Source organism: Phoca vitulina, unplaced genomic scaffold (genome assembly GCF_004348235.1).
Source record: "Phoca vitulina isolate PV1807 unplaced genomic scaffold, GSC_HSeal_1.0 scaffold14, whole genome shotgun sequence".
Classification (NCBI taxonomy): domain Eukaryota; kingdom Metazoa; phylum Chordata; class Mammalia; order Carnivora; family Phocidae; genus Phoca; species Phoca vitulina.
In genome coordinates, this window is record NW_022589717.1 from 8,183,979 (window position 1) to 8,207,516 (window position 23,538).

A 23,538-nucleotide genomic window follows, 5' to 3' on the forward strand; every position below is an offset into this window, starting at 1 on the left:
TCTTCTTTATCCATTCATCTGTTGATGGACATCTTGGCTCTTTCCACAGTTTGGCTATTGTGGACATTGCTGCTATAAACATCGGGGTGCACGTACCCTTTCGGATCCCTACTTTTGTATCTTTGGGGTAAATACCCAGTAGTGCAATTGCTGGATCATATGGTAGCTCTATTTTCAACTTTTTGAGGAACCTCCATACTGTTTTCCAGAGTGGCTGCACCAGCTTGCATTCCCACCAACAGTGTAGGAGAGTTCCCCTTTCTCCGCATCCCCGCCAACATCTGTCATTTCCTGACTTGTTACTTTTAGCCATTCTGACTGGTGTGAGGTGGTATCTCATTGAGGTTTTGATTTGGATTTCCCTGATGCCGAGTGATATTGAGCACTTTTTCATGTGTCTGTTGGCCATTTGGATGTCTTCTTTGGAAAAATGTCTGTTCATGTCTTCTGCCCATTTCTTGATTGGATTCTTTGTTCTTTTGGTGTTGAGTTTGATGAGTTCTTTATAGATTTTGGATACTAGCCCTTTATCTGATATGCCATTTGCAAATATCTTCTCCCATTCTGTCGGTTGTCTTTTGGTTTTGTTGACTGTTTCCTTTGCTTTGCAAAAGCTTTTTATCTTGATGAAGTCCCAATAGTTCATTTTTGCCTTTGCTTCCCTTGCCTTTGGTGATGTTTCTAGGAAGAAGTTGCTGCGGCTGAGGTCAAAGAGGTTGCTGCCTGTGTTCTCCTTTAGGATTTTGATGGACTCCTGTCTCACATTGAGGTCTTTCAACCATTTGGAGTCTATTTTTGTGTGTGGTGTAAGGAAATGGTCCAGTTTCATTCTTCTGCATGGGGCTGTCCAATTTTCCCAACACCATTTGTTGAAGAGACTGTCTTTTTTCCATTGGACATTCTTTCCTGCTTTGTCAAAGATTAGTTGACCATAGAGTTGAGGGTCCATTTCTGGGCTCTCTATTCTGTTCCATTGATCTATGTGTCTGTTTTTGTGCCAGTACCATACTGTCTTGATGATGACAGCTTTGTAGTAGAACTGGAAGTCCGGAATTGTGATGCCGCCAGCTTTGCTTTTCTTTTTCAACATTCCTCTGGCTATGCGGGGTCTTTTCTGGTTCCATACAAATTTTAGGATTATTTGTTCCATTTCTTTGAAAAAAGTGGATGGTATTTTGATGGGGATTGCATTGAATGTGTAGATTGCTCTAGGTAGCATTGACATCTTCACAATATTTGTTCTTCCAATCCATGAGCATTGAACATTTTTCCATTTCTTTGTATCTTCCTCAATTTCTTTCATGAGTATTTTATAGTTTTCTGAGTACAGATCCTTTGCCTCTTTGGTTAGATTTATTCCTAGGTATCTTATGGTTTTGGTTGCAATTGTACATGGGATCGACTCCTTAATTTCTCTTTCTTCTGTCTTGTTGTTGGTGTGTAGGAAAGCCACTGACTTCTGTGCATTGATTTTATATCCTGCCACTTGACTGAATTCCTGTATGAGTTCTAGCAGTTTTGGGGTGGAGTCTTTGGGATTTTCCACATAAAGTATCATATCATCTGCAAAGAGAGTTTGACTTCTTCTTTGCTGATTTGGATGCCTTTTATTTCTTTTTGTTGTCTGATTGCTGTGGCTAGGACTTCCAATACTATGTTGAATAGCAGTGGTGATAGTGGACATCCCTGCCACATTCCTCACCTTAGGGAGAAAGCTCTCAGTTTTTCCCCATTGAGAACGATATTCACTGTAGGTTTTTCATAGATGGCTTTTATGATATTGAGGTATGTACCCTCTATGCCTATACTCTGAAGAGTTTTGATCAAGAAAGGATGCTGTACTTTGTCAAATGCTTTTTCTGCATCTATTGAAAGGATCATATGATTCTTGTTCTTTCTTTTGTTAATGTATTGTATCACGTTGATTGATTTGCGGATGTTGAACCAACCTTGCAGCCCAGGGATAAATCCGACTTGGTCGTGATGAATAATCCTTTTAATGTACTGTTGGATCCTATTAGCTAGTATTTTGGTGAGAATTTTTTCATCCATGTTCATCAGGGATATTGGTCTGTAATTCTCCTTTTTGATGGGGTCTTTGTCTGGTTTTGGGATCAAGGTAATGCTGGCCTCATAAAATGAGTTTGGAAGTTTTCCTTCCATTTCTATTTTTTGGAACAGTTTCAGAAGGATAGGTATTAATTCTTCTTGAAATGTTTGGTGGAATTCCCCTGGGAAGCCATCTGGCCCTGGGCTTTTGTGTTTTGGGAGATTTTTGATGACTGCTTCAATTTCCTTAGTGGTTATAGGTCTGTTCAGGTTTTCTATTTCTTCCTGGTTCAGTTTTGGTAGTTGATACATCTCTAGGAATGCATCCATTTCTTCCAGGTTATCTAATTTGCTGGCATAAAGTTGCTCATAATATGTTCTTATAATTGTTTGTATTTCTTTGGTGTTGGTTGTGATCTCTCCTCTTTCATTCATGATTTTGTTGATTTGGGTCATTTCTCTTTTCTTTTTGATAAGTCTGGCCAGGGGTTTATCAATCTTGTTAATTCTTTCAAAGAACCAGCTCCTTGTTTCGTTGATCTGTTCTACTGTTCTTTTAGTTTCTATTTCATTGATTTCTGCTCTGATCTTTATTATTTCTCTTCTCCTGCTGGGTTTAGGCTTTATTTGCTGTTCTTTCTCCAGCTCCTTTAGGTGTAGGGTTAGGTTGTGTACTTGAGACCTTTCTTGTTTCTTGAGAAAGGCTTGTATTGCTATATACTTACCTCTTAGGACTGCCTTTGCTGTATCCCAAAGATTTTGAATAGTTGGGTTTTCATTTTCATTGGTTTCCATGAATTTTTTTAATTCTTCTTTAATTTCCTGGTTGACCCATTCATTCTTCAGTAGGATGCTCTTTAGCCTCCATGTATTTGAGTTCTTTCCGACCTTCCTCTTGTGATTGAGTTCTAGTTTCAAAGCATTGTGGTCTGAAAATAGGCAGGGAATGATCCCAATCTTTTGGTACCAGTTGAGACCTGATTTATGACCTAGGATGTGATCGATTCTGGAGAATGTTCCATGTGCACTAGAGAAGAATGTGTATTCCGTTGCTTTGGGATGGAATGTTCTGAATATGTCTGTGAAGTCCATTTGGTCCAGTGTGTCATTTAAAGTCTTTATTTCCTTGTTGATCTTTTGCTTAGACGATCTGTCCATTTCAGTGAGGGGGGTGTTAAAGTCCCTCACTATTATTGTATTGTTGTTGATGTGTTTCTTTGCTTTTGTTATTAATTGCCTTATATAATTGGCTGCTCCCATGTTAGGGGCATAGATATTTACAATTGTTAGATCTTCTTGTTGGATAGACCCTTTAAGTAGGATACAGTGTCCTTCCTCATCTCTTATTACAGTCTTTGGTTTAAAATCTAATTTGTCTGATATAAGGATTGCCACCCCAGCTTTCTTTTGGTGTCCATTAGCATGGTAAATGGTTTTCCACCCCCTCACTTTAAATCTGGGGGTGTCTTTGGTTCTAAAATGAGTCTCTTGCAGACAGCATATCAATGGGTCTTGTTTTTTAATCCAGTCTGATAGCCTGTGTCTTTTGATTGGGGCATTTAGCCCATTTACATTCAGGGTAACTATTGAAAGATAGGAATTTAGTGCCATTGTATTGCCTGTAAGGTGACTGTTACTGTATATTGTCTGTGTTCCTTCTGGTCTATGTTGCTTTTAGGCTCTCTCTTTGCTTAGAGGACCCCTTTCAAGATTTCTTGTAGGGCTGGTTTCGTGTTTGCAAATTCCTTTAGTTTTTGTTTGTCCTGGAAGCTTTTTATCTCTCCTTCTATTTTCAATGACAGCCTAGCTGGATATAGTATTCTTGGCTGCATATTTTTCTCATTTAGTGCTCTGAATATGTCCTGCCAGTCCTTTCTGGCCTGCCAGGTCTCTGTGGATAAGTCTGTTGCCAATCTAATGTTTCTACCATTGTAGGTTACATATCTCTTCTCCCGAGCTGCTTTCAGGACTTTCTCTTTGTCTCTGAGACTCATAAGTTTTACTATTAGATGTTGGGGTGTTGACCTATTTTTATTGATTTTGAGAGGGGTTCTCTGTGCTTCCTGGAGTTTGATGCCAAATTAGGGAAGTTCTCTGCTATAATTTGCTCCATTATACCTTCTGCCCCTCTCTCTCTTTCTTCTTCTTCTGGGATCCCAATTATTCTAATATTGTTTTGTCTTATGGTATCGTTTATCTCTCGAATTCTGCCCTCGTGATCCAGTAGTTGTTTATCTCTCTCTTTCTCAGCTTCTTTATTTTCCATCATTTGGTCTTCTGTCACTGATTCTCTCTTCTGCCTCATTTATCCTAGCAGTTAGCGCCCCCATATTTGATTGCACCTCATTAATAGCCTTTTTGATTTCTACTTGGTTAGATTTTAGTTCTTTTACTTCTCCAGAAAGGGTTTCTCTAATAACTTCCATGCTTTTTTCAAGCCCAGCTAGTATCTTTAAAGTGATGATTCTGAACTCTAGATCTGACATCGTAGTAATGTCCGTATTGAGTAGGTCCCTGGCAGTCGGTACTACCTCTTGTTCTTTTTGTTGAGGTGATTTTTTCCGTCTTGTCATTTTGTGCAGAGGAGAATAGATTAATGAGAGAACAAAATGCTAGCAGGGTAACTTCGTCCCCAGAAAATATACTCTAAACAAATCAGAAAAGACCTGAAGCAGTGGGAAAAGAAAAGGAAAGAGAGAAAAAAGAAAAAGAAAAAAAAAAGAAAGAAAAAGAAAAAGATAAAGATAAAAACAAACAAAAACAGAACAAAACAAAACAAAACAAAAACAGAATGTGATCAAATATGATCAGGCTGGTTTATAGATCAGTGCCACACACTAGATTTTGGGTGTATTTTGGTCTGTTAAAAGAAAGTGCCTCCCAAAATTTTAAAGAAAGAAAAACTTATATATGTACAAAAATAAGGGTTGATATGATGAAGGGATGGAATATGACTGTAAAGATGGAAATTATAAAAAATTTTATAAAAGGAATTGATAAGTTGTTTGAAAAAAGAAAGAAGAGGATTTAAAAAAAAAAGAAAAAAAAGGGAGAGAATGTGATCAGGCAGGGGAGTAGAAAAAAATCATATACTAGAGATTTAGAGTATATTTTGATCTGTTAGAAGAAACTATGTCAAAATTTTAAAGAGAGAACAACTTATATATATATATATGCCAAAAATACGGGTAACTACTATGAAGGGATAGAATATGACTCTAAAAATGAAAAATAAAAATGTTTTTTTAAAAAAGGGATTGATAAGATGTTGGTTGAAAAAGGGAGAAAGAAAAATTCAAAAAAAGAAAAAAGAAAAAAGAAAAAAAGACAGTTAAAAAAATAATTAACTTTGAAAGACTAAAGAATCATGGTAAAAAAGCCATGAATTCTATGTGCAGTATTCCCCTAGCGCTGGAGTTCTGCCGTTCTTATTGATCGGTAAACTTGGTCTTGGCTGGCTGTTCTCGCTGATCTTCTGGGGGAGGGGCCTGTTGCCGTGATTCCCAAATGTCTTTGCCGGAGGCGGAATTGCCCCGCCCTTGTCGGTCCCGGCTAAGTAATCTGCTCGGGTTTGCTCTCTGGAACTTTTGTTCCCTGCAAGCTTTCCGTACAGCTTTGGAGGTGGAGAGTGAAAATGGCGGCCTCCCAGCCTCCGCTCTGGAGGAGCCGAGAACTCGGGCCCCACTCCTCAGTGCGCCCCCAGAGGAAAGCTGTCAGTCACTCCCGTCTCCCCGGTCTCCGGCCATACTCCGTGCTCACCCGGCCTGTGACCACGCGTTTCTATCTCTGGCACACGACCCTGTGTGGAGTCTCCAAACCCAGCAGATCCCCGCGGTGCGCTCCCGCGCCGCTCCTCCCAGGGGAAGAAGGTGAGTCTCCCCGGATCTGCCGCTTGTTGGGTCCCTGCTGGAGGAGCAGTGGCCCGACTGTGCCGCGGATCACGGTTTATGGCAACCCCGAGCTGAGAGCCCGCGCCTCGGCTCCGTCTCTGCAGCCGGCTTCCCCGCTCCGATACCTGGGAGCTCTGCCGCACTCAGGCACCCCCGGTCTTTCGGTGACCCCGAGGGTCCTGAGACCACACTGTCCCACGAGGGTTCCATCCCTCCCCCGCCGTCTATCCTCCCAAATATCGCCTTGGATTCACTTCTCTGCACGTCCTACCTTCCAGAAAGTGGTCGCTTTTCTGTTCAGAGAGTTGTTGCTATTCTTTTTTTCGATCTCCTGTTGAGTTTGTAGGTGTTCAGAATGGTTTGATCCCTATCCAGCTGAATTCCTGAGAGGAGACGAAATCCAGGTCTCCTACTCCTCCGCCATCTTGCTCCGCTACCTACAGCATGTATTATTTAAGTCTAGCTGAACTGATACAAGTGTAGAGGGTGTAATCATTTGTTAGTGTCTTTATGAGGACATTTACACATGCAGTAATATAGATGGATAATTAAAGGTGTATTGATTTCAATAATACTTTAATGGCATGTAATCAGTCTTTCAAACTTTGTATCATTCCTGATTCTCAAAATCTTGGTTCTCAGTATCAAGATTGTTCATTAAGTAACCCACTTCTATTCCTCTTTGCTTTTAAATTTTGAAAATGCCATAATTAACTTCTTTCTTGAAACTGCATTTATTGTCTCTCAGACCCCTTCTTTATGACATCCTCAGCATCATCAATTTCAAAACTGAGATGCACCATCTTGTGTTTAATTTGCTATTACTCAGTTGGTTATGAATACTATTACTGCCTTTAAGTCCTTTAGGCCTTACTCTGCTGTTCTCTCTCATTTTCACATAAACTGGTATGTGAGCTGAAATAGATCCTGTTACATGGAAAGAGTCAATTAATTCACACTTTGATCTAGTAAGATAAGCTCTATCCTTGGATAGGATTTGTGGACATGACAGTAAAGTCTCTCACTCTATCCCAGTAGAATCCTCCCAGTTCAACAAGCTGTTAGGCATTTGGAAATCTTTTCTGATTTTCTAAATATGACTTCCCAGCATAGCTTTCCCAACTTCCTTGGTGTAAATTATCCTTTTTTAAAATCTAAAATGTGCTTGAGATATTTCTGAAAATTTTTCTCAATATAGACAGTATCTAATTGAAGATGGAACTGTAGTTCAAATGCATTCTCCTGAATTGTCATCAGGTGTCTAAAATGGCAGGCAGTAAACTAGCTTCTTTTCAGCTAAGCACCTATTAAAGCTACTGGCTGTATTTGTTATAATACCAGCCGGTTGGATTGAAGCCATTCCAGACTGACTTATCAATCATATATACTACAATTTCGACCAACCTACTCTTTCCATGTAGTAATCTCATTGCAGTTTCCTTTTTAAAATTAGCCAACACATCTATTTTTAACCCTTAAGTTCCTTGAGCCTCTCTGGTATACTCAGCAGACAAAGGTATGGAACAACACAGTTCCTAATTTATAGACAGATTATATTCTAAAATGTCATTTGTCAATTAGCTTAAAATAATGCCACTCATTCCCCTCCCCCCAAAAAACCAAAGCTATTCTTGTTGTTTAGGTCCTTTTGGTTTTCTTCAAATTTTTATCCTTATTATTTATAATAATACATTCCTGGTCCATGGTAGGTGCCAAATAAAATTTGTGGCATGAGTGACTGAATGTAATGCCAACACTGTAAAACCTAATCACAATGTAGAAAAACCATTCATGTGAGAAAGCGCTTTCTGAGTTCCACTTTGGAATAATGCTAGCTACAAACCTTTCTATAATACACTGGAGTAAGAACTCTTTACCAATTTCCCCCACTTGTGAACAGATACTTCTCTGGTCTGTCTTCCTGGGAGCCCTTGTAAGTCTAGCATAGCTTGCTCTCCCTTTCTTTTCTTCTGCTTGTTCCATGAATTGGTTTCCTGTTTCCCTGGCCCTGTATGTAGTTTCACATATTTTATTTAATCTGCTACTCCTGAAATAAGGGAATATTTCTTGAGAGCTTTTCTTCTTTGTTTTTTATTCCTTCCTTATGTGAATAACAAGAAAGTAAATTATACCAAATATTTTTAAAAAAAAAAACAACACAACCCCCCCACCCCCAAATTCCTTTTTATATTTACTCATTATATCTCCTTTTCTGGTTGCTCATAATAAGAAAGTAGGGTTTTATATAAAATCTTTTTTATTGAGTTTTATATAAATTCTAATAGACAAATGTATTTTTACTCATAAAGGGCAATGAAAATATTTTTCTACTTAGAGTATTTGTGGTTAGGCTCTCTTCCGCCAGCGTCCAACAGTAGAAGGACGGACTAAGGCTTCATGGGTCTTGAGCAAAATTTATCAGTTAATTTTGGCCAAATTGATGTTGATTAAAAACCACTCAGAGGGGTGCCTGGGTGGCTCAGTCAGTTAAGCCTCCAACTCTCAATTTCTGCTGGGTCATGATCTCAGCATCATGGGATCGAGCCCTGTGTGGGGCTCTGTGCCCATCGTGGAGTCGGCTTGTCTCTCTCCCCCAATGCTGTCTTTCTCAAATAAATAAATAAAATCTTAAAAAAAATAAAAACCACTCAGAAACTCAGTGACAGGCAACAATAAGCAGTTCTCTCCTGCTCCTGCATCTGAGCTTTGGCTGGGACTCAGCTGATGGAGATGGGGCTTGGCAATAGACTGCAGGTGAGGTTTAGGTCTGTTCTAGACATCTGTCATTCTTCTGGGATTAGTGGGCTACTCAGGCATTTTCTTCTCATGTCTGTGGCAGAATTTAAGGATAAATCTGGCTATATAAACACATATCAAGCCTCTGCTTATTTATATCCCATTGGCTAAAGAAAGTCACATGACCATGCTCCAATTCAAAAACCAAGAAGTAAACTCCCCATCTTGCAGGAAGAACTGCAAAGTCATATGGCAAAGGGCAGATACAAGGAAAGGTGTAGGACTGAGAACAGCAATGCATTCTACCAGCTAGGATGAGATGGTGAACATGTGCATGCCCCAGGGAAGCTAATAATTTGGTACCTTTTAAAACCAGTGTTCTTTAGTATGTTGCTGTCTAGTTTTCCTGACACCCATTTGTTGACAAGGCTGTCTTTTTCCCATTGTATATTCTTGCCTCTTTGTCATAGATTAATTGACCATAAAAGTGTGGGTTTATTTCTGGACTCTGGCAAGGGAAACAAAAGCAAAATTAAACAATTGGGACTACACCAAAATGAAAAGTTTCTGCACAGTGAAGGAAACCATCAACAAAACAAAAAGGCAAGCTACTGAATGGGAGAAGATATTTTCAAATCATATATTCAATAAGGGCTTAATATCCAAAACATATCAGGGGCTTATACAACTCAACACCAAAAAAAAACCCCAAAAACAAAAACAAAAAAACAACTAAAAAAGTAGGCAAAAGATCTGAGTAGACATTTTTCTGAAGAAGACATACAGATGGCCATCAGACACAAGAAAAGATGGTCCAAATCACTCACCATCAGGGAAATGAAAATCAAAACCACGGTGAGATATCACTTTACACCTGTCAGAATGGCTAAAATAAAAAGGATGAGAAATAACAAGTGTTGCCGGGGATGTAGAGAAAAAGGAAATCTCATCCACTGTTGGTGGGAATGCGAATTGGTGCAACCACTGTAGAAAACAGTATGGAGGGCCCTCAAAAAGTTAAAAATAGAATTACCATATGATCCAGTAATTCCATTACTGTTTTTTTTTTTTTTTTTTTTTACCCAAGGAAAATGAAAACACTAATTCAAAAAGATATATGCACCCCTATGTTTATTGCAGCATCATTTGCAATAGCCAAGATTTGGAAACAACCCAAGTGTCCATTGATAGATGAATAGAAAAAGAAGATGTGTGTAAGGTGTGTGTGTATATGTATATACACATATACGTGCGTATACTATGGAATATTACTCAGCCATAAAAACGAAATCGTGCCATTTTCAACATGGACGGACCTACAGTGTATAATGCTAAGTGACTAGGTGTGATAAATCAGACACAAGTAACAATCTCCTTTAAGTAGTTGTTTAGTATTTAGTGAAGGTGGTGAGAAAATGAATATCTAATGGAACAAATTGTGCAGAGAAATATTTACTCAGTAATTTACTTTTGCTTGCCAAACCAGTGTCAATATTTTGGGGGAGAAAAAGACAAAAAAAGTGTAATAGTTAAGAGTGCAGGTTCTGAGCCAGGTTGCCTGGATTTAAATACCAGTCTGTTCTTACTAGCTGTGTGACATAGGCCAAATCATTTAACCTCAAGTTAGTTATAAACATTATTAATATGCTGCTGCTATCTCTTCAACTTTCTTTTCTATATATCAAACCAGACAACTTCTTAGAAGGCAAAGAATTTAAAATTTAGACAATAAAATAAATTACATTTCAATAACTGTGCATCACTCTGTTTTGGGAATTTCAGCTGATTACAACTGACCTAATCTGCCCACAACTGCAAATGTTCATTAAAAAATTATTCAGTAGAACTCTATCTGCAATAGAGAGGGCCATTTACTTGAGGGCATAAGCTTATAATAAAAGATGAATTTAAAATTTGATCATTTATTCCAATATTATTTTAACATCTTCATAGGTTGGCCCCTCATGGCCATTGTCATGACTTTCCTTGTATTCCTACTCTGGTTCTCTGGTCTCAGACAAGGGGAGAGAGCTAAACTGGTTTAAAAAACTGAGCAATCAGGGAGATAATGCTGATTGATGAGAGGTTCTGAAACATCACTAGTCATAGCAGAACATATATTCTATTGAGTTGGAAGAGATATGTTTATAAGCTGTTTGCAGTGGGAGGTGGGATTGCAAAAGACGTATTTGAATAATGAAGCTAAATCATTCTATAGGAAAAAAAGTGTAGTTAGCGTAGGGACTTTAATTTTTTGTGTGAGATATAAAAATTTGGGACCAGGGTTTAATTGTTGGGGACAATAGAAGAAGGTGACCATGTTCTCAGTGGAAAGCAGAGGAAGACCACAGTGGCTACAATGTTCTTGCCTCTAAAAAGTGATTAAATATTTTGTTTTTATTAAAAGCAATACTAATTTTTAAGCCTTTCTAAGTCATCTATGTGTCTTTGTCTCTCATATGTGGCTGGCTTACTTTTTCCCTTTTCATGTCAGTCTTGCTAAAGTGATCTTGGACCAATGGGAAAATTAAGATATGGGAACTGGGGGGGGGTGCTTATCAAGTACTTATTAAATAACTATTATGTACTAGACATTCTTCTAAGACACTAAAGGGAAAAAAGTAAACAGTTCCAGTTTAATAGTGGAGCTTACCATGTAAACCAATTATTTCCATATAATCTGAAAAATTTATCATTTATTGAAGACTTAGCACCTGGCTAAAATACTCATTTCTACTACAAATCCTTCCATCACTTTAGTAATAACCACTTAGACAATCCATGCATACTCTGGCCAGTCAGTGCCTTGACTTCCTCATTTCCAATGGTCTTGTCCTTCTCATCACCCACTTCAGAGTCATACCCTAAACCTTGTCTTCGGTGATATTGGACCCACCAGCAAAATATTAATTTCAAGCATCCCAGATGAAACCATTACATCCTATCTTTTAGCTCACTTTCCCTGTATTCCTATTTCACTTTTTCTTGACCCTATTAGGACCTTTAATCCATTGACCCTCTCCCACTTCCACACCACTTTTTTACAGTTCATTTCTTCCCACCATCACCCACCTATGTCCTCACTTCTCTCCCCGTCTACTTTAGAGTCAGACGCTTTGGTCACTCCCTTTGCATACACCCTCAACCCCCCTGCTTTTTTCTTACCTGGCAAAACTCTACCCTATTTAAATATAACTGCTTTATTTAATGACTGGAATCAAATAGCTGAATGTGGCTTAAAGAAACATCCAGCAATGCTTACTAGTTTCTTTAGATTTGTGATGACAAATCTCAAGTGAGCACTCAGTCCGGTAGTCCTCCTAGATTTCTCTAGTAAGTTCATTTTCCTTCTCTCTGAGGTGATGATTTTACACTTTACACTTTATTCTCTCTTTTTAAACTTCTAGTATTTCTTGTTTTACCCTGATTCTCAGCTTATGACAGAAGTGCTCAGAACTGCTTCCACTTCCCATCACCAAATTTGCCTACATCTTTACTCTTTTCTGCTTTCCCTCTAGTTCCTACAGATAAACCGTCCTTGCTTCTCCCCATAGCCAGCTCCCTCTCTTGTGCTCCATTCCCTCTTATTTTCTGGCATTCTCTGCCACTGCAATATCCTATCTCTTGTCTGCTTTATCAGTTTTTTTTCTAGTGGATCATTCCCATCAGCTTATAAATATGGTGTCATAGTTTCCAACTTTCAAGGGAAAATCCTTCCTTTACTTTAGTTTCCCTTTATACTAACATTCTATTCCTCTCCTCCTTTTGACAGTAAAAGTCTTTGAAAATGTTGCCTCAACTTTCTGTGTCCATTTCTTCTCATTTCATTCTTTGAAAAAAATGTACTCTCATCACTCTTTTCTTTCTGCCCCTCTACTGAAACTGCTCTTGTCAGTGGCTAGCCCTGACTTCTAGCTTGCCAAAGTCAGTGTCAGTTACTTGTGTTCATCTCATTCAACCTCTCAGCAGCACTGCAACCCTTCACTAGGCTTCTGTGGGACTAGATATCCAAGTTTTCTTTCTGTTTCACTGGTTGCCTCTTCTCAGCTTTCTTTATTGACTTCTCCATTTTCCAATTTCTTGGCCTACCTTTTCTGACTTTAGATGATTCCATCCAGTCTCTTGTTATTTAATACAACTATAGACTGGTGGCCCATTTATAACTCCAGCACCCACTTCTCCTGTAAGTTTCAAGCTTGTATATTCGCTATTCATTTGACTCCGCTTTGTTGTCTATTAGGTGTCTCAAGTGTGGCATGTCAGAAACAGAACTCTTGATATTTTGCTAGCCTTTCTGCTTGTCTCTCCTTGTTTTCTTTTCAATTACTATTTCTACACTGCCGCAGTTGTTCAGGCTTAAGAGTCCCTCCTCTTCCCCCATATCTAATCACTTAAAAAGCCTTGTTGGCACTTGCTTACTCTAAAGATCTGTCTCAACCCAGCACTTCTTTCTACCACTGCTGACACCTTGTCCAAGCCACAGTCTTTTCTTTTTTGGATGATTGGAATCTTCTCCTTGCCCTGGTGCCATCCATTTTCCATAAAGCAATTAAGATCTCTTCAAAATATTTTTAATTTATTTTTTATTTTTTTAAAGATTTTATTTATTTATTTGAGAGAGAGAGAATGAGAGAGAGAGCATGAGAGGGGTGAAGGACAGAGGGAGAAGCAGACTCCCCACTGAGCATGGACCCTGATGTGAGGCTCAATCCCAGGACTCTGGGATCATGACCTGAGCTGAAGGCAGATGCTTAACCGACTGAGCCACCCAGGCACCCAAAGATCTTTTAAAAATATTAACAAGGTCCTGCCATTCTCTTACATAAAATCCTTCAGCACTGTAAGGTACCTGGCTGGCTCAGTCAGAAGAGCATACGACTCTTGATCTTGGGGCTGTGAGTTCAAGCCCCACATTCGGTATATAGATTATATAAATAAATAAAACTTAAAAAAATCCTTTAGCATTGTGCGTATGGTTTATACAGATGACACAGAACTTGGTGTTGGTCTTGGTCTACTTCCAAAGTTTGATGGAAGAGTATATATTTATGTTTTAAATTGTAATTATATGTTCAAAGCGTGTACACTGATTTTTATGAATCTGCTTTTAACAATTTTTTTTCTAATCAAATATCGATTAACTTGAAGAAGAGGATCTCTGTTTTGTAACTGTATTTCCACCTTGACTGGGAAAAGGGCATTTCCTCAGCTAAATATTTGATTAATCTCTTTGAAAGTAGCTATATAATATTTCATTGTATGCATGTGCCATGACTGAAAATTTTCCTATTGTTGAGTATTTTGGCTATTTCTACATCTTACTATAAAGAATAAGAATGTTATAAATATCTGTGCAAATTATAGCACAAAATGTGTAATTAGTGGGTCAAAGATTTCATACATTTTAAAGCCTTTCATTAAATATCTCTGGGGCTTTGTTTAAATGCCTTGTAGAAAAGGATTGGTTCAAGATTGAAGGGTCAAAATGAGAATAGAACATTGTGGTATAGTCCATATCATCCTCTAACCTAGATTTTTCTTACTGGTTTCGTGAATCCTCCCCACTTTTGTACCAGTGCTCCTTGAGGAGAAGGCTATCATGTGATAGTATTTCAAAGATTTTTATAGGATTCTGGGAGCAAGAGGGGTTCTCCTTGATAACCTCATTACATTGGTGATGTAAGGTAACTGTTGAAGCATGGAAGAGAGAAGTAGGGTGGTCCATGCGTTGAATCAGTAGCAGGAACGTCATCAGTTTAGATTAGGATTAGCATTTTGGGGTCCAGGAAGCTGTATGTCAGTGATTATTAGTGCCTGTTAACTGCAGGAAGATTATAGAGAACGGGGGCCAATGAGGCTAAGTTGATCTATGCAATGAAAGCCCTCTCTGGGTAGGGCAAGGGAGAGAGGAGAGGAGAACTAAATTGGAAAGGGCCATGAGAGAGGTAAAGGGACAGCTGCGATGTTTGGGAAAGTTGAAGGAGAGATGGAGAAAGAAGATCATAAGTTTTTCTGTTGTCTTGTGAATGTTTCCAAGAAGCTGCAATAAAGATCTAAATTGCTTTAATTGTTTTTCAGTTCTTAAACACATACTTATTTGGATAACACTTCATGCTGCAACTTGCTTTTAGGCAGAGAGTGAGTTGGCCTGGATTAATGTGGGTTACCATTATGATCAGGAATATTTATTCTGTAAACTCTGAGTTGTGCAGAAATTCAAGCTGTGGCAATTTTGTTATAGTCATTGGGACTTACTTGTATCTTCAGGTTGATATGATCTAGGGAAACATGGTTATACTCATAACTGCTGAAACTTGCAAACCGTTAAAGAGGTATGGATATCATAGGGATAAAATAATATATCCTGTGTGTTTTCAATTTACATTATATCACAAGCCACACTATTTTTTAAATTGGACATTTTGTGCATTTTGATGAATATATGTATTTATCTTTGAAGGCCAAGAAAAATAACAGTGATTTTATAACAGATTTTAATTAAAAGTCAGCTAATAGCCCAGCAATCAGAATTATGACCTACTTGACCAGGTAGAGTTCTGAAAGCTTGAGAAAAAGCCTAATGGGTATGTTAAAAAAATCACAGTAGATAAACAGGCTATGAGCCAAACACTTTATTATTTTAGTGATGATTACAACTAATTGTAATTATTTTTTAGGAAAATAAGTATCTTGAAAAATGCTTACTTAATTTGCCTTCATGGGAATAAGACTTTCTTTTTAGGTAGGAATGCAGATTTATTAAATAATGGCATAATGTCTCATGGTTTCATAGCAAATTAACAATTAAAAATGGGAATTTTGGAATTTCTTGAATATATACTGTTTACTCTGCCTCAGATACATTATATATGTATCTGAAATGATGTGATGCAAATAAACCCAAGGCATTATTAGAGTTTTAAGTACCAAATTGCAGACCAGGGTGACTTGTTTTTTTCTAAGATGCAAATAAAGAGAGCATGCCCTTGCAACTTCCATCACCTTGTGTATCCAAACAGTCCAAATGAGTTGTGATGAGTATGCTTTTAATATCTTAAAACAACTGGTTTTTGAAATGTCACAATTGGAGATTTTATGGTGTCACTTAATGTGAAATAAAACATGAAAGGATTTCAGGGGAAACTTGTCTGTTTGTGGATGTGACAGCAGGCCTAGCTCAGCTGTGCAGTAGGTGAAGGCCTGAGGCCTTGGTGGTCCACCTTGTCATGTAGCACTTGTCTTTTTCCCTCTCAGAAATTCATTCTCCTGAATTCATATTTTGTTAAACTCAGTTGGTATTTATTATTGCTTTAAATTCTGTTTGGAAAGAGATAGAATATTAAACATATCCATTTGTTTTAAAAATATACATGAAATTTTATGGAAGATTCTAATGAAATAAGGTGCCTGGGCCGGCCATCAAGGAATTAACAAATTAATTGGGAGACAACCTATAGAAACATGAAACAGTCATATAACAAAATAAAGTTCTATATTTTTGAGTGGGAGAATGAAAGTCATATGTGAATGCTATTATAGGGATCCAGACGTGGGAGAATGTGTTCTGCTATGAAGTGGTTAAGAAAGGTGGTATTTGAGTTGAGTGCTAAAGATTGGGCAGGATTTCTGTCAGAAGCAAGGAAGGGGAGTGGTTTTGTAGAGATGGGAAAGAGACATGTGTGCAGAGCTAATAAGGCAGGAGTCTTTTCCTCCTGAATGCACAGTGGCAACAGCTAATGTTATAAATATGTTTATGTTAATGTGCTTCTGAAATTATTTTAGGGTAGATGTTGTTGTGTCGTTGAGTTTCTTTTCTTATCCAATAGTAATCTTAAAGGTGGGAATGCCAAAAAGAAGGGGAGATAGCCAAAATAATGTGAAGAGCAGTTTCCTTGTAGTTAGGAGGTCTTTTAGTTCCTGTGCTGTTGCTTCTTACACTTTTGTTAAAGTGACCTATGATGTGCCATTTTATTTCTCCTGATTTGTAAGATGAAGTTGCTGAGCAGGATGCTTTTGAGGTCCCTTCGAACACTGGGATTCCATGACTTGGTTCTATAGTAGGCTAGGGAAAGGGGTTCTGGACAGAAAGACCTTTAGGCACCTTTTAGTTCATGCTGTTCAAGTGACCTCTTATTATGTGTGATAGAGATAGAATTGTTCATCTTACACTCTAGAAAGATAGTGGATGATCTGTAGGCCATTGCATTTTGCCCTTTCAGACTAACTAGACCGTTAAGTTTAGAAGGCTGATGTAAGATTTCCTTTTTGGTTATTCTACAAGAAGAATGAGGTTACTTTTATTCTTTTATAAGAGAACCTTTTGAGAATAAAATGGCTTTAATGTTTCATAGGGTCAAACAATTTTGAACAGCCCAGAGTGCATTATTCTTATCATGGCTTAGCAGGTGTCCCTGAGTCAGAAGACTATCTAAATATTTAATGTGGAACTCAAGAAGACTTGCCTGTCTTTTCCTCTTGGACTAGTTGCATCCTTAGTATTTATTAAGAAATATACATGTATTCAGATTTGTAAAACTTCATTATCTAAGTTTGGTTCTCTTGTCAGTATCGACTAACATTTATTGAGCACCCACTGTTTCTCTGACATTGTATTGTGCATTAGGGATTCTGCATATTAAGGTCTTTTCTTCTCAAGGACTCTGAAATCATCCTTTTAAGGTTAGAAATAGGAACTGAAACTGTGGGATAATAATAACAGCCAGTGACACAATAGGTCATTGCAAGGTTTATATTCTTTTATCATCATTTGATATACTGTATTCATCTCTCTCTATATAATTATCTTATTATATTTTCAATTTCTTTTCCTGTTATTTAAATGTGGCAGCTGTAGCTAATTTGGATATCAACCACCTGCTGTGGTGTGCCCATTTCTAGAAAACTTTATTCTACAATCTGGAATATATCTAAAAATATTCAGAAGTAAATACATCATCATTAAGCTGTCATGTACAGTGACAATCTCACAGAAATAAAAAATGAAAGCAAACTGAATGAATTGTGAGGTAGAAGTTCTAAATTAGCCCCTAATTCTACATCTGACCTAGAAAGACTGCTTGGAGTCAGGGCAGCATCATGAAGCTGGGAGTAATTTCTCTTTCATTTGTCTTTGTGTTGTTCCACAAGTGTGGTGCTGTGAAGAAATGGTTTCCAGTCAGGTTAGGAGCTTCCATCAGGGCAAACATATAGGATTCTGTTCCTTCCTCAGTAGAGGGTATAGTGCGGAAATGAATGAGTCAAATATCATCTATTCTATGTATATATGACATGTGACTATATAATACCAAGACTATTTCTAAGACCAATTATAGCATTTTACAAATGACTTTAATAAAAGCATTCTTCTGTGGGTCGGTGATGAGTATTCCACCAGCTAAATCTGATGGCCCTTTATTTTTTATAGTTTTTATCCTAACTGAAATCATTCTTCTTGAGTTTTCAACACTGTTGGCCATTCTTCCTTTTTAAAAGCAAAAACTCCTCCTCTTTGTTAAAATAAACAAACCCTGCTACTTATTAAAAACATTAGAAAATAAACTGAAAAATATGAAAAAGGAAACTGACCCATAATGTTACTACTCAGAGACAGAGCCACTGTTAACAACATAGGTATGTAGCCCTGTCTTTCTTTTTTCAACCGTGTATACTGTTAAAAAATGGGATCATCCCACAATACTGTTTTTCAACTAATTTTCTTGTTTCACAATATGTTATGTGCCGTTTTCCATGTTATCAAATATTTGTAATAGGTATAACTTGAGCAGCCATAAATCAGATCTGTGCAAAAATGAAAGTGTTTCATAACTGCACAGGCTCTCTTCAATTCTCAGCTTAAGCCTTTTTTTTGGGGGGGGGCTCAGTGGCAAAAAATGTAGTGAGTCTTCAAGTTATTCTTGTCTTTTCCAATTTAAGACTCAGCCTCTTTGGCAGTCAAATTCAAGTACTACAACCTCAGGTATTGCTCAGAGTTTGTTCTCCAAACCTCTTTCTCTTCTCAAGAGTTTTTCCTTGCCTTGTTCTTTCTCGCTCTAATTCAGGTGCTTGTGTTCATCTGAGGTGTTAAGGAAGGATGGGGTTTCTGTGAAAGTTAAGTACAGAATGGGTGGTGGGTAGGATATGCATCCCATTCACAACTCCCCTCTCTGCTGCTTCTTGTCACTAGTGTCTTTGCCTGGTTGGTTCCTGGCATTGGGGATGCTGCAACCACAGCTCTGGGTCAGCAGAGATGGAAGGTCTCTATTTGTTCTTGTCCTTTTGTTGTCTCTGGATAGCTGCTGCTGCTGCTTTTGGTGTTGATGGACCTGCTGGGGTCTTAGAGCACATGATAGCTTCTCAGGGTGCCTGTCTGGGTTCCTATGAGGCTTCAGAAGCATAATGGCTGTTACTTTCCCCTCCCATCTCAGATTTGTCCTGCTTAAGACTTATGCTGTTTGGGGGCCCCCTTTATTCCTAGGCGGTCTTTTGTGGTGGAGGCTGGTAGTTTGTCTGTTGCTTCCAACCAACCAACTTGCTCTGGGTTCACAGAAATCCACACCTCTTCATCTTGTACTTTTCTGCCATCTCTTGGGATTAGCTTCTTTGTTCTCTAATTTCATGGGGAAAGTACTAGGGGGTAGGGCCAGGATGAAGGGAGAACAGTGTGTTCACCATGCAGTTGCCAAATGCTGATTTCCATTTTTTTCCTCTAGTATTCTTCATCTGCGCCCCCCCCTTTTTCTCTTGTCTTGAAAAAAAAAAAAAGACTTGTAAACCAGTTCATTCTCTTTGTGGTACCAGAGCAATGGGCAAAGTTAGACACTGAGGTAGGAACCCTTCTGAATTTAGCCTTTTTAGATATCTACAGTGGAGATGGATCAGCAAAAACAAAAAGGGGAATCTGTCCATGTTTCGGTTTTTAGCAACAAAGAAGTTTTTTTTGTGATTTATTTGGCATAATTTTAATTACTGCAAGTTGCTGCATGGTGTTCTGTGTATGTGCCATCATTTATTTTATAAATTCTTCTTTTTCACTTATTATGCCCCACCCACATATTTTATAATAAAAATAAATTATTTAACTGGTTTCTAATTAAAGCACTAGAAGTCATGTCTCTATTTTTAAAATTATCTTCTTTCTAACTTCAAATATCTCTGCTTTTTAAAAGTCCTTTCTTGTTTTTTTCTCTTTTGACCACAAACCTGATTTTTGGTCTTCCTCTGATTTCCTTTCTTTGTGGTATCTCTTTTGGAAGAGATCCTATCCAGACTTATGGCATGACTCTCACTTCTAGTCCTATGACTCCTGAAGTTTTACCTCTAGTCCTTAGGCACTCTCCTAAGAACTAGTCCCAAGGTTACAAGTATTTGCTAAACATCTTTACCTGAGGGTCTCTCTGGCACCTTTAATTCAAAATATAAGGATTGAATTTAGGTCTTTTGATATTGTTGTTTGATAAAGAATGGCATTTTGCTAACCACACGACATAGGGGAACGATTGGTGTCTGGGTGTGTAACTAGACCAACCCAGTAAAGACAATTGCTGTGTGACCCAGGACATTTTGACATTGTTTTGATTTCACTATTTTGATCCAGTACACTTTTTTTCTATTTTAACAATGCCAAAAAGTACCCAGGGAACTAAATGATTAAAAGGATAAAAATTAGATTAGTAGCTGAATAGACCAATGCTGGAAAATGGAGTAATCTTGGAGTTATCTGAGAGAACTATAATAATTAAAAAAAATCACACCATTAAATCCTTAGCATCTAAAATAATGTCCAGTACATAAGAGGTAATCAATAGGTATTTTTTACTTAATCAATAAATGAATGTGCAAAATTTAAAACTGACCATAGCTGAAAATGAATATTTGTTTTTGACAAACAAATGATTGTCTTAGTCCATTCAGTCTGTATCAACAAAAACACCATGAACGGGGTAACTTATAAATAACAAAAATTTATTTTTCAAAGTTGCAGAGGCTGGGAAGTTCAAAATCAAGTTGCCAGCATGTCCGGGTTCTGGTGAGAGCTCTCTTCCTCGTTGGTTCATAGCCAGTGACTTCTTGCTGTTGTCTTCACATGGTGGAAGGGACAAGGAAGCTCTCTAGGGCCTCTTTTATAAGGGCATTAATCTCATTTATGAGGTCTCTGCCCTCATGACCTAATCACTTTGCAAAGGTCCTAAGTCCTAATACCATTAGGATTTCAACATATGAATTTTGGGAGAACACAAACATTCAAATGCTAGCACTCCACCTGTGGCTCCTCAAAATTCATGTCCTTCGTACATGCAAAATACATTCATTCCACCCTAATAGCTTCAAAAGTCTTAATTTCCAGCATCAACTCAAAAGTCTGAAGTCCAAAGTCTCATTTAAATATTATGTAATTTAGGTATGAGTGAACTCAAGGTAGTTTCAGAGAATTCCTCCCCAGCTGTGAACCTGTGAACAAGTTGTGTTTCTGGTGGGACAGGCATAGGGTAAACACTCCCATTCCAAAAGAGAGAAATAGGAAAGAAATAGGCGACATGTCCTGAGCAAGTTTAAAACCTAACAGGGCAAACAACAGGAAATCTTAAGACTTGATAACAATCTTTGACTGGATGCTCTGCCCACCAGGCCTACTAGGGCAGGAGTCCCACTTTCTGAACACACTGGGGCATCCCTACTCCCAAGGCTTTGTTAAGCAAAGCCCATGTGAGAGTTCTCACAGGCTGGAGTTTTGTGTGTGCAGCTTTCCTGGATTATAGTCACACACCAGGGTTGGAGGGCAGCCCTAAATAGTTTCCAAATGCCAATTTCCATTTTTTTCTTCTACTGATCCATGACTCTGTTGGGCATTTCCCTAGTAGGGGCTTTCTGCAGAGGCCTCACCCTTACTTTGGACTTCTGCCTAGGTCATGTGCCTACAAGTCTGGATAGCTTCACCTTCGAAATCTAGGTTCTTGGTAGAGATAGGGCCCCCATGGCTTTGGGCGGGGTTTGCCTGGCCTGTGGAAACCCCGGCAGTGACTTTCTCCTTTTGAAACTGAGGAAACAGCCCTGATGGTCTCTGAATCCCTTTGGGTTCCTTCTTTTTTTATCTTAAAGAATATTGCATGTTCACAGCTGAATAGCTCTATGGCCTCATCCTGTAAAATCTAAGAAGTCTGACAGTCTTCCTTCTTTCCTTTCTGTCTCCTTTTCTTTCCCTTCAACTGGCTGTTTTTCTGCTGAGATGGCTGATTAAGTCTGTGGTTCATAGCCATACTAATCTTATCAAAGTTTGGTTTGATCACAGACTTAGTGTTCTCTTCTGAATACGTTTTCTCATTTTTGCAATAGGAATAGACTGAGAATTTTCTGAATTTTTAAAAAAGATTTTATTTATTTATAAATAGAGACACAGAGAGAGTATGAGCAGGGGGAGGGGCAGAGGGGAAGGGACATAGAGAATCTCAAGGAGACTCCATGCTGAGCAGGGCGCCCATGCAGGGCTTGATCCCATGACCCTGAGATCATGACCTGAGCTGAAACCAAGAGTCAGATGCTCATCTGACTGAGCCACCCAGGTGCCCCCAAATTTCTGAATTCTTAAGTTCTGCTTCCCTCTGCGTTAATAATTTTGTCTTAAAGTCATTTCTCTCTTCTCGTATTTTACTATAAGCTTTCAAGTGAAGCCAAGCTGCACCATCAATACCTTGCTTAGAGATAGGTTCAGCCAAATATCCAATTTCATTACTCACAAGTTCTACTTTTCACAAAACACTAGGACACAAACGTAATTCAGCTAAGTTCTTTGCCACTTTATAACAAGAATCACCTTTCTTCCAGTTACCAACACGTGTGCCTCATTTCTGTCTGAGACCTCATCAGAATGGCCTTTATTGTCCATATTTCTACAAACATCCTGTTCATTATGACTTCGTTATTCTCCAAGGAGATGGGGGCTTTTCCCACAGCTCTCCTCTTCTTCTGAGCCCTTACCAGATTTGTTTTTACTAACAGTCTGTTCACAGCAATGTAATATGCCAGCATGGTCAGGTTCTGGTGAAGATCCTCTCATGGGTCTCTCATGGAAGTGAGCATCTGAGATCAAGTGTAGGATCATATCAAAGAAGTGGGAGGCTAAGGCATTGGAAGGCTCATTTACATGGATATTAAAATCACAGAAATTATAGGCATAATGTAAAATATGACAGCAATTCAGGAAGAAAATTGTTCAAGGAAGGAGGGGAGTGACTGTAACTAGTTGATATTCAGATATAATCTGATTATGGAATACAGAGGTGGGCATTTCTAAAGTGGAGGAGGATGAATGGTCTGAAAGTAGAATGAGGAGCATGAAAGATATTTACTTCATCTCAAGTACTATGAAAAAGAAAACCAGTCACTACTTGAGAGGGCTACTGGGGAAGTAGTATCCCATCAGAAGGGTACTACATCTATGTTTCCTTCCAGCTGAAAATTCAAGGGGAATTTGGAGATAGAAGGTTATAGGGGTTTGACAATGGCTGATTGTGAATTCCAGAGGACACAATGGAAGGTTCAGGACTTGAACAGATGAGGTCAGAAAAAGGACTGTGACAGGCCATGGAGGGATTAGAATGCAGGGCATGAAAAGATCAGTACTGACCATCTCAAATGAGGCAAGGCAATTTGTGAAGAAGCTGTGTTGGAGAATGGGGAGTGTGGAGGAACTGTCAAGTTCTGAGTATTTTCTGTTTTTGCTAATGGAGCCGTGATGATGGGTGAGGTGCATACTTGCTGTGATCAGATGAGTCTCAGAGATTTTCTCGTGATTTCTGCTGAAGTGTGACAGGTGTGGAGTCCAGGAAAGAGGACTCTACTGAATTTTATGAAAACCCCTCATGATTAG